This window comes from Salmo salar, chromosome 26, assembly GCF_965601325.2.
Source record: "Salmo salar chromosome 26, fSalSal1, whole genome shotgun sequence".
NCBI lineage: Eukaryota > Metazoa > Chordata > Actinopteri > Salmoniformes > Salmonidae > Salmo > Salmo salar.
The window spans coordinates 8,712,781-8,738,858 of NC_138316.1; the positions used below are offsets into that span (position 1 = coordinate 8,712,781).

General features: G+C 40.6%; 1 long non-coding RNA gene across 4 annotated transcripts; it reads left to right on the forward strand.

Moving 5' to 3' along the window:
- Positions 1-280: 280 nt before the first annotated feature.
- Positions 281-24,533, forward strand: LOC106587079 (uncharacterized). 4 transcript variants are annotated; one of them, XR_014382790.1, is made up of 6 exons: positions 281-7,613; positions 7,821-13,334; positions 18,132-18,232; positions 19,515-19,602; positions 22,978-23,120; positions 23,487-24,533. It is a non-coding gene; the product is annotated as an uncharacterized LOC106587079 (long non-coding RNA). The 4 variants fall into 4 exon arrangements; XR_014382788.1 differs by having other exon boundaries at positions 7,821-7,959; XR_014382789.1 differs by having other exon boundaries at positions 18,132-19,602.
- Positions 24,534-26,078: the final 1,545 nt, after the last annotated feature.

Sequence of the window (26,078 nt, forward strand, 5' to 3'; positions counted from 1 at the left end):
CTTGACATCAGAAGAGTTTCAGGGTGTGTTAAGTGTTGATGTCCCTTCCTTTCAGGTTGTTGGCATGAGTTAGGACTAAATAGATTTAAATAGTGTAGTAGGGTGGTGTTATTTAAAAGTATATATTATTATTATTTGTATTTTTATGTTCGTGTGGTGTTGGATTGTAGGGTATTTGTTTATTTATTTTTTCAAGTAAAGTATAAGGGACTTGTACTCCAGTCTAGTAGGTGGCGGTAATGCAACATATATTTGATGCTAACCGCGGTTAAACCTCGTCGAAGAAGAAGTAAACCGCTATCGATTTCGAAGCATGCTTCGGAGTTTCAGTATCAAACGTAACATCACTAGGGTTCAGCAGAAACATTGGATACCAGATTCCCCCAAAAATCGTGGACAGTTTAACCACACAGTTCATGTCTCCTAGAATGCTTTTAGACGGAGTCGACAATCCGAGGGAGCCGTATCTGTTCACTACAAACAGGTAGTCAGCTGTGCCATCTAGCTGGCGGGAAGGGTTAGACGTAAAGCTAGGTAGCGAAGTTTGTTTAGATAACACTAAGCTAACGTTAGTTCCGTAAAGGAAACATTGTCATTCGTTTCCGAATGTTTGTGTATATTTGTTCCATTGTCACCAGCTAACTTGGATTTTACGGATGTTGTGCAAACGATGCTAGCTAACTTCCGTAGTTGCCTGGGTGGGTGGTAACTAGCTGAGGAAGATTATATTTGGTGATAACGTTAGTTAGCTTATGTTATGTCGATTGTCGTTTAGCTAACCAGCGACATGTACAACTACAACACTAACTTATTTAGCTAGTAACTTGCTACATTGAATCCATTTTCAGTGGTCTGTAGTGTTAACGTTACTTATAACGTTATGTCTAACTAACGTTAGCTAGCAAGATATTGATTATTTTGTTGGTGATCAACGTTACTGGTGTGATTAGGCTAAATAACTGCTCCCTAAAGTCATGAAGTGGTAACTAAATTATCATGCAAACAAAATAATGAGCAATTGTTTGAGGGATTCAATCTAGAAATTTCATAAGTGATCTTATCCAAGTAGGCTAGCTTTTTTTGTTGCAATTCTGTCAAACAATGTCAATGGAAGTATATGTAAAGCCTGAGGAGGAGGAGAGGGAGGTCTCTCCTATCATTGCCATAGGTTCAGTTGTCTCTTTAAGAACTGTTAGCATTCCTCATGCAACAACACAGGGACAGTTCGTTTCTGTGTTTGAAAAGACTGGAGTGAGTAATGGACAGGCACAAGATCAATTAACAAACGAGCTCAGTAGCACAGGAACACAAACGCCTTCTAAACATTTCCAGCAGACAGCAGAGGCAAGTAATTCTGCAGAGACAATTGGTGATCCACTGCAAAATAAAAAAACTGGTACCAACATTCTCACTCCGTATTCCCAACCCTCTGTATTGCAACCGCCATCTACAGTCTTGAGTTATAATGCACTGGAAAACCAAGAATGTTCTACTACAAGAGGAAATCAGGAAGCGAATGCTGAGTTGGAGGCTAGGGAAGGGACTAGCATCGAGTCAAATCAGTGCAATTCAGTTTCTACCACAGAAGATGACAACTCTTATCCTCTCTGCAAGCATATAGGATTTGACCTGGATTTGAAATCAAAGTCAACTGAAAAGAAAAAACTTGACCCGCATGTGTTGACAAATGGCATAATGTATGAAGTTCACAAATGTGCTAAAAAGGCAGGTGGAGTATACAGATATGCGATCCTAAGTATCTTAGAGTCCAATTTTGATATTTTTCTGGACAGTGAGCAACAGAAAATAGGCTTCTCTAAGAGAGTAGTTCTAAAACTTAAAAGAGTGGTGGTCCAGTTAAGGTGTTTGGCCCGCTTGGCAGAGAAGCTTTCATACCAGGAGCAAGTGTTTACATTGCCTGTTACCAATAACCCCAAAAAAGTGACCCCAGCTAGAGGTGTAGGCCAACTATCTCCAGTGACGTCCAGTGAAACCGACATAGACGTTGAGGGCAGCACTATATCTGTAGTGAAAGACAAATACAACCTCAAAAAGGCGATTGATAGAAAGCGACTCGTCATCAAGATGCTGAGAGAAAAATGTGACACTCTGAAAGAGCACAAAGCTCATTTGAAAAAGGCAAAGAAAGAGAGAGGAGTGAAACTCCAGAGAGCTTATAGAGACAACAAGTTCCTGTTCGGTAGATACAAGAAGATGAAGGAAAAACTATCTAAGATGTCTGTGTGCAACGAGGGACAGAGGGAGAATGTGAGAACTGAAACAGACCCCAGGTTGGTGAAGTTAAAGGAGAAAGTGCGTTTTTAGAAACAAATGTACACAGAAACTAAGGATGAATTGGACTCTTTCCGCACCGAACAGGTACCAACACTTAAAAATGGCCTCTTCAATGATAATATAAAATAATTGTACCTGGATTTAACTGCTAACAAGGGGATCAACTGCAGCAAAGTATCTGAGGTTGTAGAAGCAGTACTCAACAAAATGCTTGGCATGAAAACAGAGAGGCTTCCTTCTGCATCGGTGGCAACCAACTTTGTCCTTGAAGCAGATCAGGTGACTTCTGACACTGGTGCAGCTGAATTTGTTCATGAACATGAAAATGCTGAGGTCTGTATGATGGATGGATATTGTTGTCATTTGGAAATAAGAGAGCAAAGCGCTGGTGTGGAAGTGGATCAGTTTAACATCGTTCGCAAAATGGTCCAGGACATTGTTGCGGCTGCAGTAAATGTTAAAGACACGGGTGGTCATCAGAGGGGCATCTTTGCCAAAATAACAAGTCTCTTTGATGACTGTGTTGTCCTAGAAACAGGGTTTAAACAACTTATTTCTGAATATAAATCAGACATCTTGCCAAAGATGGTTAAGCGGTATGACTTCTATACTCATTCTGAAAAGGCCAAACTATCCTGTGTGAATGAGGTCTTCTGTGGATTGCATTTGATCGATAGCTTAGCTCATCAGGCAAAGGCAACTCTTCTATTGTGGGAAAAGATGATTGTTGAAGATGAGGAAGTTGGAGCCAATAGGTTGTCAGACAGTAGTAAAAATGCATTGGAGTCTGGAACAGTGCGCTTGGTGAGGACTGTGACTGATACGATCCAAGCAAAGGATGGCAAGTCTGAGAAATTCAAAGCTTTTTTGACCAGAAAAGGCGAGTTTGATGACGTGCCTCTGGCCCCATTCAGAGGAAACCGAATTGACACTCTGTTTCATAATGCTGCTGGAGCGTACAGCGTACACGAGGAGTTGGTTGAGTTTACTACTAGGGAGTACTTGGATGACAACAGTTTTCTTGCAAGATTTGCTGCTGATTTTGAGGTCCAACAGTTCAAAGCCGGATGCAGAGCTCTAGGTCTAATTTCCAAGATCATAATTGATCCCCTCTTCAAATCCATGGGAGACACATTGAAGATGGAAACACGCTACCAAACTCTCATTACCAAGCTCAAAGAATGGAAAGAGGATGGAAGACAGGTTGTTGAAGGAACAGCATGCTTGTTTGACGACAGAGATGCCCATGGACCTTGTGTTGGAAAGACTTACTATGTGGACAGATTTAGAGTTTTTTGACTTGACCATCCAGATTGTAGAAGTGATTCTGGCTAGTTTTCTGAAGGTATGATGTACAATGATGGCTGATCAGCTACAGCATAAAAGCAGTCATTTGCCAGATGGCCTCAGAGGGAAGTTGAAGGCTGTCCTGAAGTCAAATGTGAGCTCAGAGAAGGACTTAAGTGTCTTAGATTATTTGATGATGGCAAAGTCAAAGGCAACAAGCATAGCACTTGAGGGAATGTTAATGTTCAAGAAGAACCGCACATGGGAATGGCTTTCATCTTTGGACAAACAGAAAAAATAATAAATCCTGACAGCAGCACAAGAGTCTGTGAAGCAGAGAGTCATGTTTAGAGAGGGAACAAGACAAATTGAGAGAGGCAATCTCCACACTTCCAAAAACATGGAAGAAGACACGATGGATTCTGGGAATGATGCAACTGCAGAAGAGAAGGTAGAACCTGAAAAAACACACAAAACAATTCCAGAAAAATCTGTAACAAAGAGGAAGAAACCTACACGGCTAAGTGATGCATTGATTCGTCGTAAGAGGGCACGTAATGACAGTCATGATGTCAGCGTGATACAGCAGTTGACCACTGAGTTGCAGCAGTATGGTGGTTTGTGGGACAGTGTTAAGATTATTAATAAGCAGTTGGCCTCTTTATGTAAGGAAAGAAAATATTCTGCAGTGGTATGCCAACTGCAATTTAGGAGGTTTGTTCTTGGTATGAAAAACGAGAGGGGTATTTTTAATACCTCAGTTGCAGGGAGGAAATGTAGCCTGGAGAAGCTTGTCAAATTTGAAACAGAATGTGTCAACAGTTGTCAAAGCTACAGAGGAACCACTGCCTGTGTTAGGCCCTTGTTCAGATGCATTTACTAAGTCTGTTGACAGGGTACTTATAGAATGCAATAGTGTGAGAGAGAGAGAACCAAAGCTGAGTAGGGCTGAGGGTTCAAGAAAGGGAGGGAGATGCAAAACTCAGAAGAATGAGGTCATGAATGATGGAGAGGATCAACTCAAGAACTATAGCAGAACCTCACAAAAACAAGTGGAAATGCAGTCAGGCATGAACAAAAACGAGGTATTGGCTGATGAAGCATTGAATTGTGAAATGCTGGAAAGCATGGACCAACCCACCACCACTGCCCAAGAATCTTGCTCCGTTTACTTTGAGTTTGACTGTCCATATGGTGCAAGTGCCCTAAAGAAGGCAGGATCAACAAAGGTGGGGGGTAAACAGGACAATACAGATACGTGTTCTATCTTATTTTCAGTCGATGGAAACAGCCTGAGCGACAATAGGATCCCAGTCGTCTCTCAGTCAGAGCAGATCCTTGGAAAGCGTGTAAAGCAAGCCCTTGATGTGGACGGCAATATTGAGTTCTTCTCCGGGACAGTTGTGAAAATGAAAGAGGAGAACGGTGTGAATTTGTTCCAAGTCAAATACGATGACCTCTGTATCGATTGGTGGATTGACCTTTGGAAGGAATATGAGCAGAACAATGTCTTGGTTTTGCCCATTATTGGCAAAAAGGTGGAACAACGTGTTGCAATTGCTAAAGGAGACACTCAGTATGCAGTCATGCAGTTTGATGGACTTAAATTTCTTTTAGTAAGGGTATGCACACTTTTGGAAGATTATTTAGAAAATAGGTTAAGAATTCTGTCGTAGAACCTTATATCACTACTTTAATAAGTGTTGTTCCAGATCTCTGACTTATAATTATTTCATACATCCAGGATCCATGTCAGCCTTAATTAAAATAAAGGAGTAATTTTGATATAAGACCAAATTAAACGCTGTTTCCTAATATTAGTTTCCTGTTACTTACTCCAGTTCTCTACTATTGGTAAAATCTTTCAAACTTTAATATGCGCTTTCTTATTATAATGATGCTACAGTTTTTGTGTTGGGGAAGCTACTATGAAAATAACGTTTACTAAGCTAACAATTACTTCACACTGGTAGAAGTTAAAGGCCATTGTTAATGTTGCGACAGTTCGTTTCTGGTAACAGAACAAAATAGTCAGCACATAGTAACTTCTGATTTAGCTGTACTTTAATTAATGCAAACACGTGTGTGGTATATGTGTGGTTCGTATATATACGGTCTCGCTGTTATACCCCGCAGGGCAAACAGAGAAGAGAGCGACACATCCTATTGTTCTCTCTTTTATACTGACAGAGATAGTTCCCGCTCAATGCTGGCCTGTCAGAGGGAGGAGGAGCGTGGTTTAAACTTGCTCCTCCTAACGTCGGCGTGCAGGCTGGTCCCAGCGTCGTGACGCACTTCCTGTTGCCGGTTGTAGTTCTTCTTGTCTTCAACAGTTGATTTACTCGTAGTTCATATACTTAATATTGTAGCATAGCTTCCCCAGTATATTATAAAGGTTATGCATACAAATAGCCAGTTCAACCCTAACACCATGAACAGTCAAAATCATGTTTTTCATTACATTTTATGATATTTGGATTAAAACAGATCAAAGTATGATGACCAGTATGAAAAATTACTTGCTTCAACAGTGATAGTTTGATCATAATGTTACTGGTCCCCTCCCTCATGTCAAATAATTGGATTCAGGAGGTGGGATTATTATGGGGATAGGGTGACATCACCCAAACTCATTTTAATACACCAATGGTAACATGATATTCTCTTCCTTGATTTAAGTAAGGACCGCCTTGTAACCAATATAGGAGAATGCGTGTTTGCAGATGGGGATGGTTTAAATAGCTTGATAACTACTCTACTGGTGCCAAAATTTGACTGTAGGGTGTCGGCAGATATAATTAGTTTACACTTTTCATCTATGGGGCAAAGATACTTTGATCTTTTCATTTGTGTCTGGTAAAATAAAAGGGAGGGAAAGTGTCATTCAAAACTCTGACGCGGTTGCATAACCGTCAGTGCTGCTGTGAGGAGATGTATAAAAAAAAAAAATGGACATCAGTAAACCAGGTTTCCATCCAATCTTTTTATGCGAGTAAAGTACATGTCGGATAAAAAAATGTCACGACAGGCCTGATGGAAACAGAACATTTGTCGCTAAACTTTCCAAATGTTGACAAAACAAAATACGCTAGACCAAATGGAATCTTTCTGTGTCTGTAAAATTAATTATGTTAGAAATGTCGGTGGAAACGCTTTTATGCGCAAATATTGACCCCATAATAACCACCATATCGAAGTAAACTTGGAGTCACGCGATAAAATGTTGTGTGGTCCTCCCACTACGACTTGTTGGGAATATAAGGCTGTCCGCAACAAAAAACATCTTGGTTTGAATTGAGTTATATAAACTACCACCAAGCTATTGAAAAATGCAGTTAAATTACTAGTTGAATTACATGTAGTTCACTACTGACCAACACGGTACAGTTTAAATGATAGGCTACAATTTCAAATGAAAATTATAAAATTTGGTGCAAATTGCACATGACAATATTGTGGCGCTTCACATTTCAAAACCATGATATTCACTGCTGAGAATAGTCAGTTTGAGTGAAGTTACAAAGGCAGAATACAAGTTAAGGGTTTTAAGTTGAGGGACGTGGGAAACATTTATTTTTTAATGTAGGTGTAATTTCATTGAGAAGATATGCCCTTCTAATGAACAACCAAGACTTATACTGAAGGGGAGAATTATTTGTTTATAGGAACAGAAGAACTGAGCGAGCTCCCTCAGCCTACTATTCACTCTCATGCCTACTGTTATTGGTGGAAGGAATACCTGAGCGTAATATATTTTTTCTGGCACAGCATTGTAATGGACACATTGAACCCAATCATTTTTGTTTTTTAATTTTGCCGAAACATTGCAATGGAAACATGAGAATTCCCCCCTCCCAGGAATAACTTTTATCGATCCTTATTGTTCTTATGGATATAATTCAGTTGGAGTTCTTTGTTTGTTTTATGCTCCAAGTTCCACTGAACTGTGGAAGAAATACTTTTATTCTGTTAAGTCAGAGGTATTTCCCCAAGCCTGCAATCTGTTGTTTCATCCCCTGTGGATCAAAGAGGTATGTATTTCAGTTGTTTGAAATTTGTTACAACGCCAGCAGTTTTTCTAAAAACAACTGTTTATGTATCTCTTGGTTACTTAATAGACCTTTCTTCCTAGTTGAGGCAGTGAGTTGTACCCCTAACCTACCAAACCATATGTTTTGCACAGGTGTATTCTGCTATCTTGGTTATCACATTTAACACAAGTTAACTTCTGTTTTCAGATGTCAGACAAAAAAAGCACATTTGGAACCACTGGTGCCAGGGCTGTAACAGTGGACAACTGACACATTGACGAAGGGGAGGACATGGATGAGGAACCCTCAGTTTTGTGTCCCCAGCACTTCACCATGAACAAAAACGGTGCAACAACATACATTTTTTTACTAGTGGCACTCTGCCCTTATGGGCGGTAAATCATTTAATATTATTCATTAATTGAATGTAAAATTGTTTCATTTATTATCTCAATTTATTTGGTCTCTGGATACTGCTAATCTTCTCAACTACAGAGCATTTAAAACATTTCCTGTGGGATCATGCTTTTCTTTCAAGTCAATGATTTTATGAGCCTACAATATGAACCCATGATACCCTCAACTTAAAAATGCATGATGTAGGCCTGGGTCAAACACTACAGTGTAATAATGACTGAGATTATGATCTATTGTAATTACTCATATTACACTGTATTTACACTGACATTTTTTACATTTTGGGTTGTAATGGGGTATGACAGTTGAAATAAGCTCATGAGGCATTTTATAAGTTACATCCTTCAAGACTCATTGGGTATACACTAGGGATGCATCGATATGACATTTTTGGCCGATACCAATATCAAATATTTTCCTTACCAAAAAAAACAATACTGATATTTAACATTTTAACGGCCTTTTAAGAATTCAAGTACAGTTAAATAGTTAACACGCACACACACGGACGCTGCGGTCTAAGGCACTGCATCTCAGTGCAAAAGGCGTCACTACAGTCCCCGGTTCGAATCCAGGCTGTATCACATCTGGCTGTTATTGGGAGTCCCATAGGGCGGCACACAATTGGCCCAGCGTCGTCCGGGTTTGGCCCGGGTAGGCCATCATTGTAAATAATAATTTGTTAAGTTAAGTAAAGGTTACACACACCACACTGACCAAAAGGTTATTTTGTTGGCATTTACGTATGTCCCAATTACCAGTAAAACATAATCAAAACCTATTTCTTTCACTTTCTTGCTGTGCTGTTTTGTTGTTAATTTGTTCAGTCGTTTCATTCTCAACCAGGATTTCATTAGTGAAGTTTCAATTCTGTCATGCTGTGGCCTCTTCTGTAGTTGGTCCTCTTCCTCGGTGCTCACTGTCACTGTGTCTGTTTCCATCTTGTCCAGCTGTGTATGTAACATTTCACGTAAACCCTGTTTCTTGTCTGCATCGAAGTAGCGGTCCTTGTACCTAGCATCAAGCATGGTGGCGACAGAGTAAAGAGGCTCAGAAAGAATGCCACCGAATCGCGTTTTCACAGCTTCGAGTATATTTGTAAGTTTTAACTCCACGGTCTGTGTCTGCAGTTTTGTTGAGCAGGCGTTTCGATGCCATGACAGAGGGTATCACGTCTGCTGCAGACGCAGTTGATGAGCTTATTTCTCTAGTCAGCTGTTCGAATGGCTCTAGGAGTGTGTTCATGTTTCCGAGTTTCAAACATGTTCTCAAATGCCATTGAAATGGCAGCAGTGGTATGATAACCAGCACATTCTTGAGCATGCAATACGGCTTTCAGTATGAAATGCTCGTCGACCCACTGTGCTATCAGACCCAGCATGCTCATGGGGCTGACATCGCTGGTCCAAATGTCAGTCGTGAAGCTAATAGCAGTGACACCCATAGCAAGTATCTCATAGATGTACGGGAATATATGGGAATTAACAGAAATATATGCAAATTAATATTAATACCATTTAAATGAAATGTTTTTTACATTGCATATATTTACCATATCATATGGAGACAGAAACATAAACCTTTTACCTTATCATAAGTAGACGTAATTGCAAATGATTAAATCCTTCCAATAGAAATTTTAAAAAACAATTTAGTGACAAATTGAACTTTAATTAAATGAGTTGACTCTTCACATGGGATGATTTCACTGAACAACAAAAGAAAGGGAATATTGAATGATGCCCAATGATCCACCACATCTCCCAAAAACGTTTTCAACATGCATCTGTAAAATGATAGTCTAGAAACTAAAGCTTTGGTTGTCTTCTCAGGCTTCCATGTTTTCTCCCTGGACCTCCTCAATGTCCACCTCTTGAACATCAGACTCTGAGGCCTCATCTTCACTGTCACTTTCCAACCTTGTTGAGGATGGCTCGTTGTCAGGCTCAAAAAGCCTCAAATTTGCCCAGATGGCTACCAATTTTTCAACCCTTGTATTGGTCAGCCTGTTACGTGCTCTGGTGTGTGTGTTCCCAAACAAGGACCAGTTGCGCTCTGAGGCGGCTGATGTTGTTGGGATTTGGAGGATGATGGAAGCAACAGGGGAAAGAGCCTCAGATCCACAAAGTCCCTTCCACCAGGTGGCTGATGAGATATGTTTGCACGATTGCCATATTGCATCTCCATCCCAAAGCCCTTGCTTGGAAGTGTACTTCGCCTGACTGCCAAGAACCTTGCAGACCAAGGTGGCGAGACATGGTAGTGATGACACCATAGACCTTGTTGATCTCTGCACCAGACAGGATGCTCTTGCCAGCATACTTGGGGTCCAACATGTACGCTGCGGCGTGTGTGGGCTTCAGGCAGAAGTCTTCACGCTTATTGATATATTTCAGAACTGCAGTTTCCTCTGCTTGGAGCAACAGTGAAGTGGGCAGGGCAGTACGGATTTATTTTCTTACATCTGCAAGCAGAGTCTGAACATCAGACAGGATGGCATTGTCTCCCTCAATCCGTTGAATGGCTACTGCTATAGGTTTCAGGAGTTGCAGGCTGCTTACCACTATCTCCCAAAATACATCATCCAGGAGGATCCTCTTGATGGGGCTGTCCTTATCGGCAGACTGTGATATGGCCATTTCTTGGAGAGACTCCCTCCCCTCCAGGAGACTGTTAAACATGATGAAAATACCACCCCAACAGGTGTTGCTGGGTAGCTTCAATGTTATTCTTCTCACTTTGCTTGGTGACGTAGATTTCTGCTATAACTTGATGACCCTTCACATACCTAACCATTTCCTTGGCTCTCTTGTAGAGTGTATCCATTGTTTTCAGTGCCATGATGTCCTTGAGGAGCAGATTCAATGCATGAGCAGCACAGCCAATGGGTGTGATGTGAGGGTAGGACTCCTCCACTTTAGACCAAGCAGCCTTCATGTTCGCAGCATTGTCTGTCACCAGTGCAAATACCTTCTGTGGTCCAAGGTCATTGATGGCTGCCTTCAGTTCATCTGCAATGTAGAGACTGGTGTGTCTGTTGTCTCTTGTGTCTGTGCTCTTGTAGAATACTGGTTGAGGGGTGGAGATTATGTAGTTAATTATTCCTTGCTCACGAATATTCAACCACCCATCAGAGATGATTGCAATACAGTCTGCTTTCTCTATGATTTGCTTGACCTTCACTTGAACTCTGTTGAACTCTGCATTCAGCAAATTAGTAGATAAAGCATGTCTGTTTGGAGGGGTGTATGCGGGGTGAAGAACATTCAGAAATCTCTTCCGACTAGTTAGCTAGCTAACATTAGGCTATAACTAGCAATGCAAATGGAATTCTGAGAACATTGCTACACACAGATCATAAATGTAATGTTAGCTAGCAAGCCATAGTAAGCTTTAACTTGCAATGAAAACCACTTTCTGTCAAAATTAGAAACTTATCATATCTAAAACTGTAGCTAGACTCTTACCAGTATACATGGATGAATGCTTCACAGCAGACTGCAACCCCTTTCATTAAGTAAGACGTCCTGTGTTGTTTTCGCTTTGTTTGTACAGCTTGCTTGGCCCATTGGGTCAAGTCACTCTGGTTCACACTGACCGTGTGCAATGCCATAAGAATCATCAGATCTTTCTCCCTCTGTCACGGATGCCATTGTTGCCCTTAGCTTGAAAATGTTATCCGGAGACAGGTGTTTTATACATTTTACATTTACATTTTAGTCATTTAGCAGACGCTCTTATCCAGAGCGACTTACAAATTATACTACAGTCTTGTTTTCTCTTTTTGACTCCATGGCATTGCAATCAAATGCCAGAATTATATTAATCTCCTTATCATACTCTGCTTCTACCAGACATTCCACTGATTTCAAAACTCCGTCAACTTCTTCCGTGACAACAACACTATTGATTACCGTTTCTTCCCCATCACTGTCATCAGAAGACTCTACAATGTGTTCTTGAATTAAAAATGTTTTTACCTAAATCAGGGATTTCCTCATTGTCTGATTCATTTTCAGAGTCAGAGAGAGTCAGCATGGCACGATCGTCCTCCAGAAAATAGTCCATCACAACTTTTTCCCACTGACCTTTGCTGCCCTGAATTTATCAGGCACCAATGTTATTGAGAGCATTAGCAACACATTTGCAGTTCTCCATGGCTAATGGTATATCTTTTGAAAAAACTGCAGTAGAACGGATTACACATAACGAGCAGCTCATTTTATAGACAGAAGATGCACCATGGCAGACCAATCTGAAACTCATCTCTTGGCATGTCCAGCCCACTCATTATCTCAGCCAATCATGGCTAGCGGAAGGTTCTTGGCTTTTTTTGTGGCTAAACCAACTAAGCTCATAATTTAACAACTTTATTTGTATTTACAGATGGCATACACATTTGTTATTAAGACACACAAAGTTCAAATGTTCCAGCATTCTTGCCAAAAACACATTTTGATTTAAAAAAAAATGTAATAACATTTAAATAACTCGTGTGATGTCGTGACTTGCGACATGCCTAGTTTCCTGAAACGAGTCACAAATGTGGTTTCGACTGATAATTGAGATGTACAAACTATGGCATAAGGGAATGATCGCCATCCGTAATTTTGATTAAGACATTAAGGAGCGAACTAGGACGACATAGTCAATATAACTATTTGTTCAGCACTTTTGAAACCATTCCTGATTCACACAGGAAACTGTTGAGCGTGAAAACCCCAGCAGCATTGCAGTTCTTGACACAAACCAATAGTTGCGCCTGGCACCGACTACCATACCCCGTTCAAAGTCACTTAAATATTTTGTCTTGCCCATTCACCCTCTGAAAGGCACACATACACAATCCATGTCTCAATTGTGTCTAGGCTTAAAATCATTCTTTAACCCGTCTTCTCCCCTTCATCTACATTAACTTGTGGATTTAACAAGTGACATGAATAAGTGATCATAGCTTTCACTTAGATTCACCTGGTCAGTCTATTTCATGGAAATAGTAGGTGTCCTTAATGTTTTGTACAGTCTGTATATGGATGGAGGTATTATTGGAATGTGCTTTAATCAGAGTCCAGTCCTGAAGGTGGCGGTAATGCGCCTAAACAAACAAGTTAACCCTCAACAAATGAAGAAGTCAACAAAACAACATTGTTGCCTTCATTTCGGCATCATTCGGGATAGATTTCGAAGTAAAACAAATCTGTAGCTACATCTCCGATGTAGAAAGTCTAATGGTACCAATTGTCTATTTAGTTTTGTCTCGTTTACAATGGAGGCCAAGGGACTTGCATTTATTCACCACCCAAGGTACCGCCACAGGTAGAACAAACGAGGGTTTGTTATAAAAAATCGTTGGTACCACTAACGCCAGTGTAGCTTTCCGAATGAGTTAATAGCTAGCTATCTAGCTACTAATGTTAGATACGTGAGCTTCTAGCTAAGATAACTAACGTCTCAGTAGCTGTCTTTTAAAAAATATAAATATAGCTTGTAACTAATATGGTGTTTCTGAAATGTTGTTGCATGTTTAAAGAAGTAACTACTACCAAGCTACCTAGGATTTTATTTAAATTGCTTTCATGAAAAAAATATTTTGATTGCGATGCAAATTCGCCTACTGTATATTGTAAATGATTATAATCCCAAGAAGGACAAACTATTTGTACTGTAGCTGACGTTAGCCTTTTCATTCAACTTTTACCAATTTCAATGTGTGCCTAGGGTGAATACGTTCTATTGATCATCAACAACTTTTCTATCAAGATATAATGATAATCTTGGCCTTTTTCTAGCTAGTTAATAGCTACTTTTGACACAATTTTATTTGGTAGTTTTTTTTAAGTACTAAATGGATAGATGTACCCTGAAGCTAGAAGAGGATAAGGAGATATCCCCAGCTGTCATTTGGCCTGATACTATTGATAGACAGATCACCCATACACCATAAATCCTCATGAATCAACACGAGCAGACAAATAAAATTGTATTGGTTACATACACATATTTAGCAGATGTTATTGCGGGTGTAGCGAAATGCTTGTGTACCTAGCTCCAACAGTGCAGTAATATCTAACAAGTTGTCCATTGTCAGTAAATACCGTAATAAATTATATGGAGATGAACACTGAATCATTGAATGAACATGATTCTACAGGGGGGACTGAAATCAGAAGTCACATATTAGCCAGTAAGCTCATCTCAAAAATCCATATAGACATAAAGGTTGAGGAGAAAGATGATACATCCGTACCGTGGTCTGTAGATTCCCATGTAGGCCCACAGAAAGATTACCCAGATACCACAAGTCCCCATGAAATCACAAGGCTGATTTTAGGTATGTTGTCAGAAGAGAGGAGAGAAAGTCATAGGGAGATTAAAACTCGATCAATTATTCCAGCTAATTGTTCACTATTGAACATACTACTCAATCTTTCATCAATGTAAAAGGGAAACAAGGAGTGAAAACACAAAACCAATGTCATGTCAGTTGCTATGACACAATTGCTTCAGGAAGGTCCTCTCATGGAACAAGGTTGAAGGACCCATACTCCAACTGCAAAGAAATAGGTTTAGATTTCAATGTGGGATCTGGAGGAAAACAAAAACTGGATTTACGGTTACTGACAAATGGCGTAATGGCGGCGGTTTCCGATTTTGCCAGAAAAATAAATCTCAACAGTATGTTATCTTTCACATTTTAGCATACAATTTTGATCTTGGTTTGCAAAATGAGGATCAACGGTATGAGTTTGCAACCCACACAATGTCAAGATTAAAACGCTTGATGAGAAAAGGAAAATATCTCAAAGAAAGAAACCCTAACATCTTAATGGAAATGTCTGACGTTTGACGTTTCCTGATCCGAAGAGAATGAACCTATCACAAAATTCCCTCTCTGCCTAGAGGATAAGTCTAATGTGGACCTCATATCTCCTGTTAAGATGGAGGCAATCTCTACTCAGACAGGTGTGACATTCTGTGAGGAGGCACCGTACAGACCTACAAAGGACCAATCTGTTATTACATCTACAACAGAGGAGAAAGTTAAGGACCTTTACCCTAATTTACGGTGTAATGTATGAGGTTCACAGATTTGAAAAAAGGGCAAATGGTAGTTACATGAATACTCTATGATGTTCTAGCACACAACTTTGATATTTGTTTGCAAAATCTGAAAAGGTTTAAAATTGCCCTACGTATATCCTGTAAAGTGAGTCAAATAGTGACGAGGTACGGACTTGGTCTAGCAAAAATCTGAGAAATCTAGAAAAGCTATTTGCAATACCTGATGTTGCAGGTCAAGCCCAAAAAACGAAAGCAGTTATTTTAGCTGTTCTTGAAAGAATGTCTGAAATAAATCTCAGAAAGAAAAGGATACATCAGGCCAAAAATATAGAGCAGATGAAATATCAGACGATGGCCAGCTCCATCTGCTTGACATGCCTGGGACCTAAAGCAAGACTGGTATCTCCTCATCATGCTAAAGAAACTATCTCTAATGAGACTTATCTGGTACAGTGCACTGATAAAGCAGCCATACTTAGCCAGGTAAATGGACTTGCAGATATTTGCATTAAGGAAGAGTCTGATCTGCACTGAAGGATCATAGAGCAAGCCTCAGACTCTGGTAACAGCCAAGTAGACCTATACTACTGTTCAAAAGTTTGGGGTCACTAAGAAATATCCTTTTTTTCCATGAAAACATACATGAAATGAGTTGCAATGTCACGACTTCCGCCGAAGTCGGTTCCTCTCCTTGTTCGGGCGGCGCTCGGGGGTCGGCGTCGCCGGTCTTCTAGCCATCATCGATCGACCTTTCATTTTCCATTTGTTTTGTCTTGTCTTCTCACACACATGGTCTCAATTTCCCTCATTACATGTTGTGTATTTAACCCTCTGTTCCCCCCATGTCTTTGTGCGGAATCGTTTATTGTTAATGCATGTGCACGTGCACGGTTTCTCTGGTGCGCGACGGGTTTTGTACCCATTTGTTTGTGGTTCTGGTTACCGGTGGTTTTATGAATAAAACTGCTCCGTTGATTACCAAGTTTTGCTCTCCTGCTCCTGACTTCCCTGCCGCCAGTTACGCACTCCCTTACAGAATTCCGCACCGACTAATTTCTGGCCATTTTGAGCCTGTAAATAAACCCACAAATGCTGGTTCTCCAGATACTCAGCTAGTCTAAAGAAGGCCAGTTTTATTGCATTTTTAATCAGAACAACAGTTTTCAGCTTTGCTAACATAATTGCAAAAGGGTTTTCTAATGATCAATTAGCCTTTTAAAATGATAAACTTGGATTAGCTAACACAACATGCCATTGGAACACAGTAGTGATGGTTGCTGATAATGGGCCTCTGTATACAAATGTAGATATATTCCATAAAAAATCAGCCGTTTCCAGCTACAATAGTAATTTACAACATTATCAATGTCTACACTGTGTTTCTGATCAATTTGATGTTATTTTAATGGACAAAAAAATGGCTTTTCTTTCAAACACAAGGAAAGTTCTAAGTGACCCCAAACTTTTGAACGGTAGTGTATGTAGGAAAATAAGATGCACATTATTAGTAAACCAGGGAAGAAATGATTTAGATGAAAAACAAATAAAAAAATGTACACAATGTTGAAGGAACACCGACTATAAAAAACTTGTCACCCAGCTAATCAAAGATGAGTCTTGATGAAACACTACCCAGTGATTTTCAGATAGGACATGTATTCTCTCTCTGCCGTTCATCACTACCAGGTACAGAAAGTGTTTTTTGGGGAGGGCAAATCAATCAAACTTCCAAACACAGACCTTTACCAATGACCAATTGCTGGCTAATATCAGACACGGAATCGGATGCTTTATTAAGATCTGTTAGAAAATATACTAACGAGACTTGCGAAGTCTCCACCCTTCTAAACGTAAACTCTCAGCCAGTTTTGGGCAAGTCTATAGGCGAAATGTCCCCTCTCCTCTCGAAATTCGAAAAGATGCGAGCACTGGCGAAATTGTGATTTGTCCAAATTATTAGTGGCGCTAAATCAGTGTACCGGAACAAATTTCCTCGCTAGTCGTAGTATCCCACTGTCTGTCGACAGACGTTACTACCATTTAGGCATATGTTGCGTGTGTCTGTCCACGAGAAATTAACTCAAAAGTTAAAGTACACAAGAAGGAGTAGTGTCTTTAGAGTAGCATATGATAATTAGGCGGGCGGTATCCTAGTGTTTTTAAGAACATTGGGCCAGTAACCGAAAGGTTGTTGGTATGCAATCCCCGAGCCGACTAGGCAAAAAATCTGTCTGGACCATTGAGCAAGGCACTTAACCCTGATTGCTTCTGTAAATCGCTCTGGATAACAGTGTCTGCTAAATGACAAAACTCTAGGACAGTTTATCCAATTTATGCTTTCCCAATTTTTGGGCCTAACATTTAACAAGAGATGCAGTAGAGTAGGGATTTAGTCTGAGTGGTGGACTTTGCAAATTCTTTGGCCTTCACTTTGGGTGCCTGTTATAAAAAGACAAATGTATGACACTGAAGAAACCAAAAAAAGAGTCCACTGCATTGTAAAGGCGACACATTTTTACATTATTTTTCATAATTGGTTATATTTGGATTTGATCTTTGCCAATTTGTGAAGGACCAATTTAAGTACCCCCTTTAAATCACCTTTTGAATGACCATCTGCTTAGAAAAAATAAATAAAATCATGAGTTTTATATCAGTCATTTTTACAGGCTGTTTTCTGTATTGTACATTTTTTTTGTGGAGGTGTTAAGTTTTTCATCAAGACTTAATGCTTTCCTATTTTTTTTTTATGTGATTCGGACATTACTCTGCTGTCAACCATGTAGCGAAATAAAACTGTTGGTCATTCCACATTGTTCCTCAGATGTATGCATCACTGGTGGGGAGCCCGTTTCTGGATCAAAATATATGCAAGTAATGCTGTGACTTAGGATTTGATATCTTTTTACAATGATTAACACTGTCACTAGGCTGGAATAAAGTGGATATTCATATCCTCATGACTGGAGGTCAATGAGGTTATTCATTTGATTTTATTAATTTACTTGATCTAATCATTTCATACATGTCTATTCACAGGTGATGCGTGTGTTTCCAGCAGCAGTGTCCCTAAAGCAGCATGGTCTTATTATCCCTTCTCCATGTCGGACTGAACTGTTTCAAACCATCAAAGCCTGAAAGTGTGTTGTCAATCTTATTTTTTAGACACAGATGAATCGAATAATTTACTGTCACTGGCTGGGACCTAGAACAAGAGTCTATTGGGAATGTCAATGTTTTCAGTCACTTGCTTGTAATAACTTGTCATTATCACCATAGCTATTACCTTTGATGTTTTTACATCCCTTCTTATCCCTGACCAAGATCAGAATCAGTTGTGGATGTCAATAGCCACCTTTCCATGTAGGAACTTATGGAAAACTATCCCTTGAGGGCCTTTTCACACCAAATGTATCCAAATAAATGTCTTCCTTATGACAGCTTTCACATCAATTGTGAAACTGTACTGCAAAACTGTAGGTATTTCATACTCGTTGTGTGGACGTCTACACATAACATGAATATGAAGAGTATCGTGGTCGGGACAATAACTAGTGGTAGGGACAATTTCAATACAGCTTTAAACCAATGCAGATTAATGACCTTGCACTGTCTGAAATTGACATTTTAGAATGTTTACAGCCAACAAGTCACAGATCCTCCTCGAATTTACATTCCTCATTTACCTTGATGCATGCTATTTGAATCTGGGTGTACAACAGCTCTTTTCAGAGTGAAATCCAGTTTGTGATCCCCAAAAATGTATAAGTAGTGACTTTTTTGTTTAGTATTTTTTAACTTTCCTGTCGGTTTGAATAGTCACGAAACATTATGATGAAATCTTTGGCTCTGCTCCTTATGTTTATTCACAGGATCCTCTGCTTGACACAATTGAGAGACATGAAGTCTGTTTCTGTCCTCAACTTGTGGACCTGCTCTGAGGTTGGACACCACTGTTACAGTCATAAATGTTTCTGTCAGTCGACGGGCTGACTGACCTCAAGGCGCAGAATGTGTTTTGTTTGTCGTTGACACATTATTCAGAGAACTGTCTGTTGTGAATGACATAGATATCCAGCCATTTTTTATTATTTATTAAATATGACCTGTACTATGACAATGGTAGTTAAACACTAGCACTACTTGAGAAATTATTAATTACATATTCTGTGGCGGCAGTCAGCCTAGAGGTTTGAGATGTGGATCAGTTACTGATGTGTGGCTTGTGTCATTTCCCAGCTGCCCTCTGTGTACTAGTGTTGTACCCTTTAGCTGGGCACATATTCCCTAAAATGTTCCAATGGTGGTGTGCTGTAGCTGACCTGGTGCCTCTGCACGTGTGTTTTGGGGGGTTGGGAAAGGCTAAAGACAAAATTCAATTTCTGGAAAAAAAGGACAAAGCATTATCCTGTTGTATTTTAGGTATAGGAGGAGGTCTGGTCATCTAGTCTGGTGCAGTGGGGTGTTCCAGGTCCGCAACTTGATGAGAAAACTTCTTAATCATGATAAGGTATGGTAAACTTGTGACTGTACATGTCATATTTACTGTGTGGACCTCTAAATCTATTTGTCACATGCGCATAATACAACAGGTGCAGACCTTACTTTTAAACACTTTTTTAAAAAGTGTTAAATAAAAAATTCAAAATAAAATTAACTAATAATTAAACAGCAGCAGTAAAATAATAATGGCGAGACTATATACTTGGGTTACCGGTACAGAGTCAATGTGCGGGAGCACTGGTTAGGTGAGGTAATTGAGGTAACATGTACATGTAGATAGAGTTAAAGTGACTGCATAGATAATAAACAGAGCGTAGCAGCAGGATAAAGAGGGGTCTGGGTAGCCCTTTGATTAGCTGTTCAGGAGTCTTATGGCTTGGGGGTAGAAGCTGTTAAGAAGCCTTTTGGGTCTAGACTTGGCGCTCCGGTACCGCTTGCCGTGCGTTAGCAGAGAGAACAGTCCATGACTAGGGTGACTGGAGTCTTTGACAATTTTTAGGGCCTTCCTCTGACACCGCCTGGTATAGAGGTCCTGGATGGCAGGAAGCTTGGCCCCGGTGATGTACTGGGCCGTACGTACTACCCTCTGTAGTGCCTTGCGGTCGGAGGGTGAGCAATTGCCATACCAGGCAGTGATGCAACCAGTTAGGATGTTCTCGAAGGTGCAGCTGTAGAACCTTTTGAGGTTCTGAGGACCCATGCCAAATCTTTTCAGTCTTCTGAGGGGGAATAGGTTTTGTCGTGCCCTTTTCACGACTGTCTTGGTGTGCTTGGACCATGTTAGTTTGTTGGTGATGTGGACACGAAGGAACTTGAAGATCTCAACCTGCTCCATTGCAGCCCCGTCGATGAGAATGCGGTCGTGCTCGGTCCTCCTTTTCCTGTAGTCCACAATCATCTCCTTTGTCTTGATCACGTTGAGGGAGAGGTTGTTGTCCTGGCACCACACGGCCAGGTCTCTGACCTCCTCCCTATAGGCTGTTTCATAGTTGTTGGTGATCAGGCCTTCCACTGTTGTGTTGGCAAACTTGATGATGGTGTTGGAGTTGTGCTTGGCCATGCAGTCATGAGTGAACAGGGAGTACAGGAGGGGACTGAGCACGCACCCCTGAGGGGCCCCCATGTTGAGGATCAGCGTGGCGGGTGTGTTATTACCTATGCTTACCACCTGGGGGTGGCCCGTCAGGAAGTCCAGGATCCAGTTGCAGAGGGAGGTGTTTAGTCCCAGACTTCTTAGCTTAGTGATGAACTTTGATGGCACTATGGTGTTGAACACTGAGCTGTAGTCAATTGAATAGCATTCTCACATAGGTGTTCCTTTTGTCCAGGTGGGCAAGGGCAGTGTTGAGTGCAATAGAGATTACGTCATCTGTGGATCTGCTGGGGCGGTATGCAAATTAGGTGGGTCTAGGGTTTCTGGGATAATGGTGTTGTGAGTCATGACCAGCCTTTCAAAGCACTTCATGGCTACAGACGTGAGTGCTACGGGTCGGTAGTCATTTAGGAAGGTTACCTTAGTGTTCTTGGGCACAGGGACTATGGTGGTCTGCTTGAAACATGTTGGTATTACAGACTCAGTCAGGGACAGGTTGAAAATGTCAGCGAAGAAATTTGCCAGGTGGTCAGCGCATGCTCGGAGTACACGTCCTGGTAATCCGTCTGGCCCTGCGGCCTTGTGAATGTTGACCTGTTTAAAGGTCTTACCCACATCGGCTACGGACAGTGTGATCACACAGTCATTGGGAACAGCTTGTGCTGGGGCGGCAGCGTAGCCTAGTGGTTAGAGCAACTGAAAGGTTGCAAGATTGAATCCCCGAGCTGACGAGGTACAACTCTGTCATTCTGCCCCTGAACAAGGCAGTTAACCCACTGTTCCTAGACCGTCATTGAAAATAAGAATTTGTTCTTAACTGACTTGCCTAGTTAAATAAAGTTAAAATAAACTTGCCTCGAGGTGAGCATAGAAGTACTTTAGCTTGTCTGGTAGGCTCGTGTACTGGGAAGCTTGCGGCTGTGCTTCCCTTTGTAGTCTGTAATAGTTTGCAAGCCCTGCCACATCCGACAAGCGTCGGACCCGGTGTCCTGTATTTACGCTTTGCCTGTTTGATGGTTCGTCAGAGGCAAGATTTCTTATAAGCTTCCGGGTTAGAGTCCCGCTCCTTGAAAGCGGCATCTCTACCCTTTAGCTCAGTGAGAATGTTGACTGTAATCCATGGCTTCTGGTTGGGGTGTGTACATATTGTCACTGTAGGGACGACGTCATCGATGCACTTATTGATGAAGCCAGTGACTGATGTGGTGTACTCCTCATTGCCATCGGAAGAATCCCGGAACATATTCCAGTCTGTGCTAGCAAAACAGTCCGGGAGCTTAGCATCTGCTTCATCTGAACACTTTCTTATTGACTGAGTCACTGGTGCTTCCTGCTTCAGTTTTTTGCTTGTGAGCAGGAATCAGGAGGATAGAATTATGGTCAGATTTGCCAAATGGAGGGAGAGCTTTGTACGCATCTCTGTGTGTGGAGTAAAGGTGCACATTTAACATGCTGGTAGAAATGAGGTAAAAGGGATTTGAGTTTTCCTGCATTAAAGTCCCTGGCCACTAGGAGCACCACCTCTGGATGAGCGTTTTCCTGTTTACTTATGGCCGTATACAGCTCATTGAGTGCGGTCTTAGTGCCAGCATCAGTTTGACACCTACGAAAAATACAGATAAAAACTCTTGGTAAATAGTGAGGTCTACAGCTTATCATGAGATACTCTACCTCAGGCGAGCAAAACCTCAAGACTTCCTTAGATTTCATGCACCAGCTGTTAACAAATTATTTTGCTCCTTTGCACCCCAGTATCTCTACTTGCACACTCATCTTCTGCACATCTATCACTCCAGTGTTTAATAGCTATATTGTAATTATTTCGCCACTATGGCCTATTTATTGCCTTACCTCCCTTATCCTACCTCATTTGCACACACTGTATATAGACCTTTTCTATTGTATTATTGACTGTATGTTTGTTTATTCCATGTGTAACTCTGTGTTGTTGTTTGTGTCGCACTGCTTTGCTTTACCTTGGCCAGGTCGCAGTTGTAAATGATAACTTGTTCTCAACTAGCCTACCTGGTTAAATAAAGGTGAAATAAAAAAAATTATAATAAAATAAAAAACAAATATACATAGACCAGCACCCCTTGTCTTAACAGAGGCCGCTGTTCTATCTTGCCGAAAAAGCATAAAACCCGCCAGCTGTATGTTATTAATGTCGTCATTCAGCCACGACTCGGGGAAACATAAGATATTACAGTTTTTAATGTCCTGTTGCTAGGATATACGTGATCATAGTTTGTCTATTTTATTATCGATTGATTGTATGTTGGCTAATAGGACCGATGGTAAAGGAAGACTGTGACGGATCGTTACAAGGCACCCGGACCTTCATCCTCGATACCTCTCTTGCGAATGACGGGGATGTGAAGTAAATTCTTCCCGTCCGACTCGTTGAAGAAAAAGTATTCCTCCAGTACGGGGTGAGTAATCTCTGTCCTGATATCTAGAAGCTCTTTTCAGTCATAAGACACGGTGGCAGAAACATTATGTACTAAATAAGTTGCGAAAAAAACATACACAATTGGTTACGGGATCGTACAACGGCAGCCATCACATTTGGCGCCATTCTGTTGTGTGGTCCACTGTGTGGACTTCTATGAATCATTACTTAAATAGGAACAATATACTGTAGCTAGGGACAGTTAGCTGCTTGCACATGCAATAAATATTTGTACAACTTTCTACAAATTAGCTTGCCAATGTAAATGCTCAAAAACGTGATGGTTCTTATCACACCAAAAGCGATCTTGATGATTAAATTATTTGTGTTGCTCCTTCCTTCACAGGTCCTCTGCTTGCCATACTAGAGGGACATAGTCTGTTTCCATCCTCAACTTGCGGACCTGCCCTGAGGATGTTTTACACCACTGTTGCGCCTTCAGCCATGTTGATTTCCGACTGGTTGTCTTTGGACTACATGCCATGGGCTGACTGACCTGAACCTTTACCAGAACAGAAATACAATGTTCATCAGACTTTCCTCACATTGGACTACTCTCTGATTAGTTATGAGGTCACAGGAAATGGACTCATTACTCATAAATCATTGCAGCTCACTTGACTGCTTCTGACTGTGGGTAGCAGAGCTCTCTGGTGTTTCACCATTTGAAATTAAACAACAAAAATGTAAATGACCATTGTTTTACACTTCCGACATATCGCAGCAGTAAGAGTAGTATTCTACCCGACTCGTATAAACAACATCCTTAAGTGTTTCATTGATAAATGTAGTTTTGTAAGATTGTATAACTTTTTTACTTGTAAAAAACCTGCAGACATGCATGATCCTGTAAATATTTTCATGGAACATAAAATCTCACTACTTGGTATTTTTATATGGTGATTGTGAAAGAGATATTTGTAATGTACTTTTGTGTGTTCATTGAAATCAAATTTGTTTACATTGGACTAGTCCGTAAGATTTTAGTTAGGATTTTTTTCTCTTCACTTTTTTGTACAATCATCTCCACGTAATACAGCCAGCTTTTCCATTCTTGGCTATCTGCCTCTGCAGCCTTTGTCTAAACTTTCATTTTTTTATATTACTTTCAGTTATTTTTATTGCTACTCTCTTCACATGGAGATGTTCGTTATGGGATGATGATTCCAATTTGGCAACAGGTGCTCGGATAGTTGGGATTAAATAAGTATTGTTGCGGTAATACAAAATGTAAATATCGATCCCACATTAAACCAAGTACAATCACTACCAAGCAATACATTCAGAAATAATTTGTAGAGTACGGCATATGGTTCTAGACTATTTGTGAAGTATTTATGTAGTGTTTATGAAGCCTTTATGAATGCTATTAAAATTATAAATACTAGTATTATTAATAGACTTATATTTGTTTGGGGTGTTAAGTGAGCTAGCAAGTGTATTATGGCATTTAGGTGTTATGGATAATAGCTCTGGAGGAGAGGTCGAGCCAAAACAAAGTAAACACTGTTGCCTCCAGTACGATAGGTGGCGATATTGCACTGTTTATCTTGACTGCAAAACAAAGAAGCAGATGCAAATGTCCAATCTGGAGTATCATGGGTCATTGGCTGCATACAAGTTCTACGGTCCAAACACTTAAAAGACACACCCTACCCCCTCAGCCCTGAAATTAAGTGGACAATTCTGATGACGTCTGACGAGTATACACTTGCAGGGCGAGGGGGGGGGGATGGACCACCTTTGGCTGGAAATTCATCACTCGTTCATCCCGAGATGATTGTGTTTTCAGCCACCGGTAGCTTGTGGGTGCTTTATATGCGCTACAGTCAATTATGAGTGCATGTCTACTTATATTAAATATATAATTCTTAATAAACGCCTACTGTATGATAGCTAGCAAAATTAATTAGCTAACTAACGTTAGCCTGCCTAGCTGGAACGTCTGGAAAATGTTTTATTTCTACAATTTCCAAAAGATAACCAAACAAACATATTTACTTTTTCGAGACGTGTTTGAGACGTCATGTACATTAGTAGCACTATTTCAAACTTATTTGCATTCATTTTTACTTGTATGTTGACTTCTCCATTAATGTTGATTTTACGTTTTCGATGACTTTTCTTAGCGGATGTGCAATCGTTGCAAATTGAATTATAGGTAATTTCAGGCCCCTGAGTGAACATAATTATACACTCGCAAAGCCGACTAAAAACAAGGGCCTTACGTTGCAAACTTCCCTTGCTTGGCTAATCATTTGGACCACCCTCCAAGATGGTGACGGGGATTCCCCCAAGGGCATAAGGCGAGGGTAAGTGGACAAGAGTGTGTCTTTTAAGTGTTTGGACCTCTCTATGGAGTGTGTCTGAAAGTGGATGTGTCAAGAGAAGTGGGTGTATGGAAAGAGAATCGGCTAATTGGGCAGATTTGTTGCCACTCAAGACTGTTTTATGTGTCTGGGTTGCACGACAAGTACATTGTTGACAACTGTAGCATTTTAGCTAAGCCTTTTCTTAACCTGAACCTCATTCTCCTAACCTGCCACGTTAATTATCCTAACCTGCTATGTTAATTCTCCTAATCGGTTACATTCTTCTTTGGGATTTGATTGGCGGATCGCATCCAACTTTTAGGTGCATACACCGCCACCTACTGTTCCGGTGTGAGGCCATTCACGACATAACTACATTCAATTCTTTGATATGGTAATACAAAATCGCCCTTCCAACTATTAACCCTCTCAAAACAAATTCAACACCACCCCATTCCACTATTTAATGATATCTAGTCCTACTCCAGACCAACGGTTTGAGAGGACATAACACTACCACTCAACACCCCCTGCAGCTGTTAAGAAGTAAATCTTAGCAATCCCAAGTACTCCTCTGCCGCTGCCACCACAACCAGTATTTTCTGTGACTTTCGATCCATTTCTGC